The sequence below is a fragment of the Ranitomeya variabilis genome, chromosome 8 (genome assembly GCF_051348905.1).
Source record: "Ranitomeya variabilis isolate aRanVar5 chromosome 8, aRanVar5.hap1, whole genome shotgun sequence".
NCBI lineage: Eukaryota > Metazoa > Chordata > Amphibia > Anura > Dendrobatidae > Ranitomeya > Ranitomeya variabilis.
Genome location: NC_135239.1, coordinates 110,145,978 through 110,157,053, shown reverse-complemented (window position 1 = coordinate 110,157,053; position 11,076 = coordinate 110,145,978). Strand labels below are relative to the sequence as shown.

Below are 11,076 nucleotides of genomic sequence, written 5' to 3'. Positions count from 1 at the left end.
GCCCGGAAGTGCTAGCTGCACAGAGAAAAACACCAGCCAATGTGTCAGTGGGGTTCAGCACCGCCAGCTGTTCCCCTGCTGTGTAGCTGGCAACGTGTCCTGCAAAAGCCACGCGGACACAAAGCTGCCACCAGTGCAGGCTTCGGCCTACACTCTCCTCACTCTCCACCTGCTGACCCTGGGCTCTAACACTGCCAGTTGGCGCCCGGAAGTGCTAGCTGCACAACGAAAAACACCAGCCAATGTGTCAGTGGGGTTCAGCACCGCCAGCTGTTCCCCTGCTGTGTAGCTGGCAACGAGTCCTGCAAAAGCCACGCAGACACAAGAACTGAAATTGAAGGGAACCTGTCCCCACCCCAGGCGTTGGCATGTATAACAGCCACCTTGTACAGCAGTAATGCTGCATTTGTACAAGGTGGCTCATTAAGTTACTCTCCTTGCACACGCCGAACGCAACACGTCTAAAATGTGTCTCCTGAGACCATTAAACCGTCCCTGAGGTGTGACTTTCCTTTGTCATGGCACGCTGCACCCCCTTTGGTAGCGCTGCCCGTCTTCTGACATCATTGTTTGGCTGGCTGCGCCTCTGCGGCCGCCCTGCCCGACACAACGCCCCTCGGTGTCTTATTTATTTTGACTGCGAGGGTGTGATTGACGGGCATGAGCAGTGCATATCTTCGCCTGTCACTCATCTCCTTCCGCCTTCTTCAGACTGTACGGCTTCATGGCCGTGGCATGCAATAAGGGATCAGATGACGCCGCACAGTCTGTAGCAGGTGTAAGGACACGAGTGAGAGGCTAACATATTGACTGCGCAAGGCCATGAATCCCAGCCCCGCAGTGTGAATTACTGAAAAGACACTGCAGGGCTGGGATTCATGGGCATCGTGAATCGCACCGGCTGACATTAAATGAAGTCAGAAGACGGGCAGCGGTAACAGCGCAAGGCCAAGGGATAACACGACAGCGCAGACTCCTGTACAGCAAATAACGACGCTCAGGAGGCCGCGCCCAGCACCAAGGTGGGATTCTTGACAGCTGTGCTGCGTCTCATTAAGAAGGAAACTCCCGCCTACAAGACAGTATTGACTGTATAAGGGGCTAAATGTTAAACCTGTTTCATCCAGCGTGTGCAAGATTCAAAACTTAAAGAGCAACCTTTCACTTGTGCAGCATTACAGCTGCACAAGGTGTGGCTCTTCCAGTTTGTAACACCTGAGGGGGGGTTAAAGGTTACCTTTAAAATTGGTTCAATTAGGCTTCGGCCTACACTCTGCTCCCTCTCCTCCTGCTGTCCCTGGGCTCTAACACTGCCAGTTGGTGCCCGGAAGTGCTAGCTGCACAGAGAAAAACACCAGCCGATGTGTCAGTGGGGTTCAGCACCGCCAGCTGTTCCCCTGCTGTGTAGCTGGCAACGTGTCCTGCAAAAGCCACGTGGACACAAAGCTGCCGCCAGTGCAGGCTTCGGCCTACACTCTCCTCACTCTCCACCTGCTGACCCTGGGCTCTAACACTGCCAGTTGGCGCCCGGAAGTGCTAGCTGCACAGAGAAAAACACCAGCCAATGTGTCAGTGGGGTTCAGCACCGTCAGCTGTTCCCCTGCTGTGTAGCTGGCAACTTGTCCTGCAAAAGCCACGCAGACACAAAAACTAAAATTGAAGGGAACCTGTCCACCCCCCAGGCGTTGGCATGTATAACAGCCACCTTGTACAGCAGTAATGCTGCATTTGTACAAGGTGGCTCATTAAGTTACTCTCCTTGCACACGCCGAACGCAACACGTCTAAAATGTGTCTCCTGAGACCATTAAACCATCCTGAGGTGTGACTTTCCTTTGTAATGACACGCTGCACCCCCCTTGGTAGCTCTGCCCGTCTTCTGACATCATTGTTTGGCTGGCTGCGCCTCTGCGGCCGCCCTGCCCGACACAATGCCCCTCGCTGTCTGATTTATTTTGACTGCAAGGGTGTGATTGACGGGCATGAGCAGTGCATATCTTCGCCTGTCACTCATCTCCTTCCGCCTTCTTCAGACTGTACGGCTTCATGGCCGTGGCATGCGATAAGGGATCAGCTGACGCCGCACAGTCTGTAGCAGGTGTAAGGACACGAGTGAGAGGCTAACATATTGACTGCGCAAGGCCATGAATCCCAGCCCCGCAGTGTGAATTACTGAAAAGACACTGCAGGGCTGGGATTCATGGGCATCGCGAACCGCACCGGCTGACATTAAATGAAGTCAGAAGACGGGCAGTGGTAACAGCGCAAGGCCAAGGGATAACACGACAGCGCAGACTCCTGTACAGCAAATAACGATGCTCAGGAGGCCGCGCCCAGCACCAAGGTGGGATTCTTGACAGCTGTGCTGCGTCTCATTAAGAAGGAAACTCCCGCCTACAAGACAGTTTTGACTGTATAAGGGGCTAAATGTTAAACCTGTTTCATCCAGCGTGTGCAAGATTCAAAACTTAAAGAGCAACCTTTCACTTGTGCAGCATTACAGCTGCACAAGGTGTGGCTCTTCCAGTTTGTAACACATGAGGGGGGGTTAAAGGTTACCTTTAAAATTGGCTCAATTAGGCTTCGGCCTACACTCTGCTTCCTCTCCTCCTGCTGTCCCTGGGCTCTAACACTGCCAGTTGGTGCCCGGAAGTGCTAGCTGCACAGAGAAAAACACCAGCCAATGTGTCAGTGGGGTTCAGCACCGCCAGCTGTTCTCCTGCTGTGTAGCTGGCATCGTGTCCTGCAAAAGCCACGTGGACACAACAGACCTCCAAATGCCTCCAGTGCAGGCTTCGGCCTACACTCTGCTCCCTCTGCTGACCCTTTGCTCCAACACCACTAGTTGGGGGCTCTAGGAAGACAAGCTTGAATAGTTCCCCATCCTGGTTCCAGTACCGTCAGCTGCTTCCGGGTAGAGCCTTTGGCTTAGGTGCCTCCTTCTGGGTATCCGAGTTCCACCAACGTCAGGTGGTCCTTGGTAGTGCTTTCAGGCACGGGTACCTCCTGCTTAGTAACCGGGTTCCAGTAACATCAGCTGGTCCTCGGTAGTTCCATTGGCTCTTGGACCTTCGGCTACCCATCCGGGTTCCAGTACCGTCAGCTGGTTCTCGGCAGTGTCTTTTGCTCTTGTACCTTCTGCTCCCCATCCTGATTCCAGTACCATCAGCTGGTTCCGGGTAGAGCCTTTGGCTTAGGTGCCTCCTTCTGGGTATCCGAGTTCCACCAACGTCAGGTGGTCCTTGGTAGTGCTTTCAGGCACGGGTACCTCCTGCTTAGTAACCGGGTTCCAGTAACGTCAGCTGGTCCTCGGTAGTTCCATTGGCTCTTGGACCTTCGGCTACCCATCCGGGTTCCAGTACCGTCAGCTGGTTCTCGGCAGTGTCTTTTGCTCTTGTACCTTCTGCTCCCCATCCTGATTCCAGTACCATCAGCTGGTTCCGGGCAGAGCCTTTGGCTTAGGTGCCTCCCTCTGGGTATCCGAGTTCCACCAACGTCAGGTGGTCCTTGGTAGTGCTTTCAGGCATGGGTACCTCCTGATTAATAACCTGGTTCCAGTAATGTCAGCTGGTCCTCGGTAGTTCCATTGGCTCTTGGACCTTCGGGTAGCCATCCGAGTTCCAGTTCCATCAGCTGTTTCTCGGCATTTTCTCAGCCTTCTTGTACCTTCTGCTACATTTCCAAGTTCAAGACCCTAAAGACGATGACCCGGAAGACCACCTCTAAGATGACGACGACACCAGAGACGACAACCACTGAGATGACGACGACCCTGGAGACGATGACCCTGAAGACCACCCCGATGACCCCGGAGACGACGACCCTGGAGACGACGACATGGGAGACCGAGATTTTTTTGGGAAGTACATTTGAACAGCAAGGTGGCTTGTTGTTGAAGGGAAATAGAGAAAAAAAAAAAAATCTTTAAATCTTCAGCATAGCGAGTGTGAGCGAGCTGAGTGTGACCTGAGCGTAAGTGTGGACGGCGGTAAGTGTGAATTGTGATTCAGTGAGGAGGTATTTGGAAGGCCTTTAACAAATACCTGTGTGAATTTGTGTGAGTTGCTGAATTGGGAGTAGCTATATTCACAAGGGGTTAACTTAGGGTGGGCGGTCATAATCAAGGGTTTATAAGGGGCAGCTGTTTGGGGCTCAAGTCCTTTTGGGAAGTACATTTGAACAGCAAGGTGGCTTGTTGTTGAAGGGAAATAGAGAAAAAAAAAATCTTTAATTCTTCAGCATAGCGAGTGTGAGCAAGCTGAGTGTGACCTGAGTGTAAGTGTGGACGGCGGTAAGTGTGACTTGTGATTCAGTGACTTTGGAATCAGGGAATTTCCCAGGGAGGAATTGCTGTCTGTTTTTAATTAATACTTTGTATTTATTTTTTATATAACGTTTCTGTGGTGCAATCCCCATTAGGAAATGTGCTCCACTATTGTTAATGCCATCCAGTGCACATCTTGCCTCATGTATGCAGTCCTTGATCAGCCGGTCGAGGGTGCATACTGCTGTGCGAGATGTGAGCACGTTGTGCATTTGGAATCCCAGATTCTGGATCTAAATGTGCAGCTGGCAACACTGAGATCCATAGACAATATGGAGAGGAGTCTTCTGCTCACAGAGCAGACGCTCAATGGGATAGATGAGGAGGGGATGGTAGGATGGAGCTGCAGGACAGTAAGGCAGTTAGCTGGGTGACAGATAGAAGGCGGGGTAGAGGGAAGAGGGCCAGGGAGGCTAGTCCTGATCTGGCACACCCCAATAAGTTCGCTAAGTTGGCAGATGAGGGGGGTGCCAGTACAGGGGTAGCACTGCTGCAGCCAGGCATGTCCTCTGAAAGCCGGAGGAGTGACTGCTCCAGTAAGGAGGGAAATAGGAGAGCAGGGCAGGCCAGACAGGTGCTGGTAGTGGGGGACTCAATTATTAGGGGAGCAGATAGGGCAATCTGTCACAAAGACAGGGATCGTCGAATGGTGTGCTGCCTACCTGACGCTCGAGTCCGACACATCGCTGATCGGGTGGACAGATTACTGGGAGGGGCTGGTGAGGACCCAGCGGTCATGGTGCACATTGGCACAAATGACAAAGTTAGAGGTAGGTGGAAGGTCCTTAAAGATGATTTCAGGGAATTAGGCTGCAAGCTGAAAGCAAGGACCTCCAACGTGGTATTTTCCGAAATACTGCCTGTACCACATGCCACGCCAGAGAGGCAACAGGAGATTAGGGAGGTTAATAAGTGGCTCAAGAATTGGTGTAGGAAGGAGGGGTTTGGGTTCCTGCAGAACTGGGCTGACTTCTCAGTTGGCTACAGGCTCTACGCTAGGGACGGGCTGCACCTCAATGGGGAAGGTGCAGCTGTGCTGAGGGAAAAAATGGTAAGAAGGTTGGAGGAGTGTTTAAACTAGGGATTGGGAGGGAGGGTATTCATTTTATAGGAGGGGAAGATAGTGCAGATAGAGACCTGGGCACAAATAAGGAAGTTGGAGGTGGCGGTGGCATGGGGGGTGGGGTTAGAACAGTTAGTAATTTAAGAAAGAATAGAGGTACAGAGAGGAACATCAAGTGCATGTATACTAATGCCAGAAGCCTCGCCAACAAAATGGACGAATTTGAACTAATGTTGTTGAAACATAATTATGACATGGTGGGGATATCTGAAACATGGCTGGATGAGAGCCATGACTGGGCTGTTAACTTGCAGGGCTATAGTCTGTTCAGAAATGACCGTACAAATAAGCGAGGGGGAGGGGTGTGTCTGTATGTAAAATCCACCTTAAAACCCATCCTGCGTGATAATATAGGTGAATCTTATGAAAATGTAGAGTCCCTGTGGGTGGAGATAAGGGGAGGGGGAAAAAATAATAAATTACTGATAGGGGTTTGTTATAAATCTCCAAAAATAATGGAAGCAATGGAGAATATCCTCGTAAAGCAAATAGATGAAGCTGCGACTCAAGGAGAAGTCATTATTATGGGGGACTTCAACTACCCTGAAATAGATTGGGGAACAGAAACCTGCAATTCCAGTAAAGGTAATCGGTTTTTGACAAGTATGAGAGACAATTACCTTTCACAACTGGTTCAGGACCCAACAAGAAGGGGGGCACTGCTAGACCTAATATTAACCAACAGGCCAGACCGCATAGCAAATGTAAGGGTTGGGGGTCACTTGGGGAATAGTGATCACAAAATAATAAGTTTTCAGGTCTCCTTTAATAAGATGTGTAGTAGAGGGGTGACAAGGACACTAAACTTCAGGAGGGCAAATTTCCAACGGATGAGAGAGGATCTTGGTGCAATTAACTGGGACGATATCCTGAGGCATAAAAATACACAAAGAAAATGGGAGACGTTTATTAGCCTCCTGGAAAGGACCTGTGCACAGTATATACCGTATGGGAATAAACATACTAGAAATAGGAGGAAACCAATATGGCTAAATAGAGCTGTAAGGGGCGCAATAAGTGACAAAAAGAAAGCATTTAGAGAATTAAAGGAAGTAGGTAGTGATGAGGCATTAAATAAATATAGAAAATTAAATAAATTCTGTAAAAAGCAAATCAAGGTAGCAAAGATTGAGACAGAGAGACTCATTGCCAGAGAGAGCAAAAATAACCCCAAAATATTCTTTAACTACATAAATAGTAAGAAACTAAAAAATGATAGTGTTGGCCCCCTTAAAAATAGTCTGGGTGAAATGGTGGATGAGGATGGGGAAAAAGCCAATATGCTAAATGACTTTTTTTCATCAGTATTTACAAAAGAAAATCCCATGGCAGCCAATATGACTAGTGATAAAAATTCCCAATTAAATGTTACCTGCTTAACCCAGCAGGAAGTACGGCGGCGTCTAAAAATCACAAAAATTGACAAATCTCCGGGCCCGGATGGGATACACCCCCGAGTACTGCAGGAACTAAGTACAGTCATTGATAGACCGTTATTTTTAATCTTTAAAGAGTCCATAATAACAGGGTCTGTACCACAGGACTGGCGTATAGCAAATGTGGTGCCAATATTCAAAAAGGGGACAAAAACTGAACTCGGTAATTATAGGCCAGTAAGCTTAGCCTCTACTGTGGGTAAAATCCTGGAGGGCATTCTAAGGGACGCTATACTGGAGTATCTGAAGAGGAATAACCTCATGACCCAGTATCAGCACGGGTTTACTAGGGACCGTTCATGTCAGACTAATTTGATCAGCTTCTATGAAGAGGTAAGTTCCGGACTGGACCAAGGGAGCCCAGTGGATGTAGTGTATATGGACTTTTCAAAAGCTTTTGATACGGTGCCACACAAAAGGTTGATACATAAAATGAGAATAATGGGGATAGGGGAAAATATGTGCAAGTGGGTTGAGAGCTGGCACAGGGATAGGAAACAAAGGGTGGTTATTAATGGAGCACACTCGGACTGGGTCGCGGTTAGTAGTGGGGTACCACAGGGGTCAGTATTGGGCCCTCTTCTTTTTAACATATTTATTAATGACCTTGTAGGGGGCATTCAGAGTAGAATTTCAATATTTGCAGATGACACTAAACTCTGCAGGGTAATCAATACAGAGGAGGACAATTTTATATTACAGGATGATTTATGTAAACTAGAAGCTTGGGCTGATAAATGGCAAATGAGCTTTAATGGGGATAAATGTAAGGTCATGCACTTGGGTAGAAGTAATAAGATGTATAACTGTGCTTAATTCTAAAACTCTGGGTAAAACTGTCAATGAAAAGGACCTGGGTGTATGGGTGGATGACAAACTCGTATTCAGTGGCCAGTGTCAGGCAGCTGTTACAAAGGCAAATAAAATAATGGGATGTATTAAAAGAGGCATAGATGCTCATGAGGAGAACATAATTTTACCTCTATACAAGTCACTAGTGCGACCACACTTAGAATACTGTGCACAGTTCTGGTCTCCGGTGTATAAGAAAGACATAGCTGAACTAGAGCAGGTGCAGAGAAGAGCGACCAAGGTTATTATAGGACTGGGGGGTCTGCAATACCAAGATAGGTTATTACAATTGGGGCTATTTAGTTTGGAAAAACGAAGGCTAAGGGGTGATCTTATGTTAATGTATAAATATATGAGGGGACAGTACAAAGACCTTTCTGATGATCTTTTTAATCATAGACCTGAGACAGGGACAAGGGGGCATCCTCTACATCTGGAGGAAAAAAGGTTTAAGCATAATAACAGACGCAGATTATTTACTGTAAGAGCAGTGAGACTATGGAACTCTCTGCCATATGATGTTGTAATGAGTGATTCATTACTTAAATTTAAGAGGGGCCTGGATACCTTTCTGGAAAAGTATACTGTTACAGGGTATGTATACTAGATTCCTTGATAAGGCGTTGATCCAGGGAACTAGTCTGATTGCCGTATCTGGGGTCGGGAAGGAATTTTTTTCCCCATGGTGGAGCTTACTCTTACCACATGGGGTTTTTTTGCCTTCCCCTGGATCAACATGTTAGGGCATGTTAGGTTAGGCTATGGGTTGAACTAGATGGACTTAAAGTCTTCCTTCAACCTTACTTACTATGTAACTATGTAACAAGAGGCTGCAGAACAAAGAGCAGAAGAACATTAAGCATAACACTAAATATCAGAGCAAAAGATATTATCTAAATTATAAGCAGAAGAAGACTAAGCAGTGTATGGGGGTGAGTCCGTTCCTCCTCGTGGTGCCCCTGGATAAAGCCTGATGCTGCAGGCCAAACTGAACGCGGACAAATCTAACTGTTTTGTGACAGGCAGAACGGAAGGTGTAATCTTCAAACTTTTATAGATAACAACTACGGGAATGCCTGTCACAAATAAGAATATGATGAAGAAGTTGAATATGAAGAAGAATAATAGTTAAATAAAAAGTATATGAACAATGTAACAAAAAAAAATTATAGGTATAAGATGAAGAAGAAGATGAATAAGGTGAAGAAGAACTTGATGTCAAAGATGCTGATGATGATGAAGAAAAAAGTGTGGGAGAAGTAAAAAAGGGTGAAGGGCGTGGAAGTAGTGAAACATCAATATCTGACAAAATAAAAAAAATCTTAACATAGTCAATATCTTTGTAACTCCGAACGTCTTAAAAATTTTTTAAAATTTCTGCTATTCTATTTGATTGGGCTAAACCTCTATGCCTTTAATGTTTCCGCCACGTCCCCCAATACATCCTACATTATTCTTAGTTGTTTTCCTTCATGTAGAATGAACCTACAAGGAAAGAAAGGGTTTATTTTAATTCCGATATTTTCGTCCCATTGACTGGCATTGGTATCGGCGAGATCCGATATTTTGCCGGTATCGGCCGATACTTTCCGATACCGATACTTTCCGATATCGGAAGGTATCGCTCAACACTAATAATGAGCGAACAATAAATCATAATAACCATAATGGTGGAGTTTTCTCAACGCATATAAAGCAAAAATAACGAAAAGAAAGTATTTGCAAAGTACATCAAGGTCAACAAATTAGAAGTCAATGATAAATATAAATAGCTGATAGTCACAAATATTCAGGACAGAGTATATGGCAGGAGGACATGCATCGGGAGAAAGAGAGGCAAGTAACTTACCAATATTTGATAGTGAACGGAAGCTAGTGGACCCGAAAGATTGTGGGTTTTCATTAAGGTCTGAAGGTAAACGGAGATCGGATGATATAACTATAAAGCAGCGCTGTATAAGTGAAAGGACAAACAAAGCTGAGTATGCTAGAGCGTACCATAGATATAGGTGGACACAGCCAGTGTCTCAGGAGGATGGCCGAATCCGGCGATATTGCCTATGGGTAAAGTACGTATAACGACAGTTGTGAATAACTGCGGGCAACCGTTAATAGTGGGGAAAAGCTCCCTGGTACTAACCTTCTGTGGAATGGAGCCTGTGTGTCCTGGTCAGTGGAGGACACGGTATCCACCACAAGTCCGTGCGACCAGGAAGTGTGGCAGGAAGTGCTAGATAAGAACAAGGGGCAGGAGTTCCTGTGGCCGTGAGTCTGTCAGTGCAGACCGGGAGTGGTCTAAGGCAGGAGAACATGGCTATGTGTGTCAAAGGCTTATCCAGTGCATTCCAGGTCCCGGGAGAAGTGCATATCATTAACTCTTGTGAATACATAGCTAGGCGTGTCCAGGAAAAAGTCATGCAAGTAAGGTGAAGTGTTCATTGAAACGAGTGATGCACCTCCAACTTTTAGTATAGGCGACTCTGGGAAGAAAAAGAATAGTATTAGCATATGGACAAACAGCACTTAGTGTACGGTCAGCATTAATAACAAATAAAATACTATGAGCAATAAAAACAATACCGGCGTGATTGCATCCTAAAGGGAGTGAAGACATCATACGGAGAAATAATAAAAAAATGATAGTATTACGGCAAAATAATATGGAAAAAAAAAATATATATATATATACAGCGCTTTTCTGTGATACAGACTATTGTACAATAGTAAGGCAGCAGGTTTTTACAGAAAAGACAAAAGATCATAGTCGCGATTTAACCCTTTGGGTGATAAAGCGGACAGAGTGTGGATCCAGAATGCCTCACGATGTTTCAGTTGTCGTATGCGATCACCACCCCTGCGAAGTTGAGGCACCTGCTCTATAACTTGAAATTTGAGTTGGGAAATGGTGTGTCCCGTAGTAATAAAATTATAGGGGATAGGGAGGAGCATGTTCTTGCACCTAATAATAGATTTATGTTTTGAAATGCGATCCTTTATGCATTGCGTTATTTCGCCTACATACAATAAACCACATCGGCATTTAATCACGTAAATGGTAAAGGAGATATCGCAGGTAATGAAGACCCTAACCTTAAAGGTTTTGCCTGTATGTGGGTGGTGAATCACTTCACCTTTTTGTACGTTGTTGCATTGAGTGCAACTGAGACAGGGGAATGTGACAGCTTTAGGTCGTTGTAAAAACCGTTGTGTAGATATGGGTTTGGTGGACCCTACGTCGGCTCTGATTAGGGAATCTCTGAGGTTGGGCGCCCGTCTGAAACAAGGTAGGAACGGTTTGGCGAATTCTTGAACTTCGGGATGTGCTGTCTGAAGAAGATGCCA

At 46.4% G+C, this 11,076-nt stretch overlaps 1 long non-coding RNA gene across 1 annotated transcript; it reads right to left on the bottom strand.

The window, feature by feature from the left end:
- Window positions 1–9,583: 9,583 nt before the first annotated feature.
- Window positions 9,584–9,950, bottom strand: LOC143787321 (uncharacterized). Its single transcript, XR_013218326.1, has 3 exons — window positions 9,875–9,950; window positions 9,733–9,792; window positions 9,584–9,643 (listed from the first exon to the last, which is right to left on the bottom strand). It is a non-coding gene; the product is annotated as an uncharacterized LOC143787321 (long non-coding RNA).
- Between the last annotated feature and the right edge of the window lie 1,126 nt (window positions 9,951–11,076).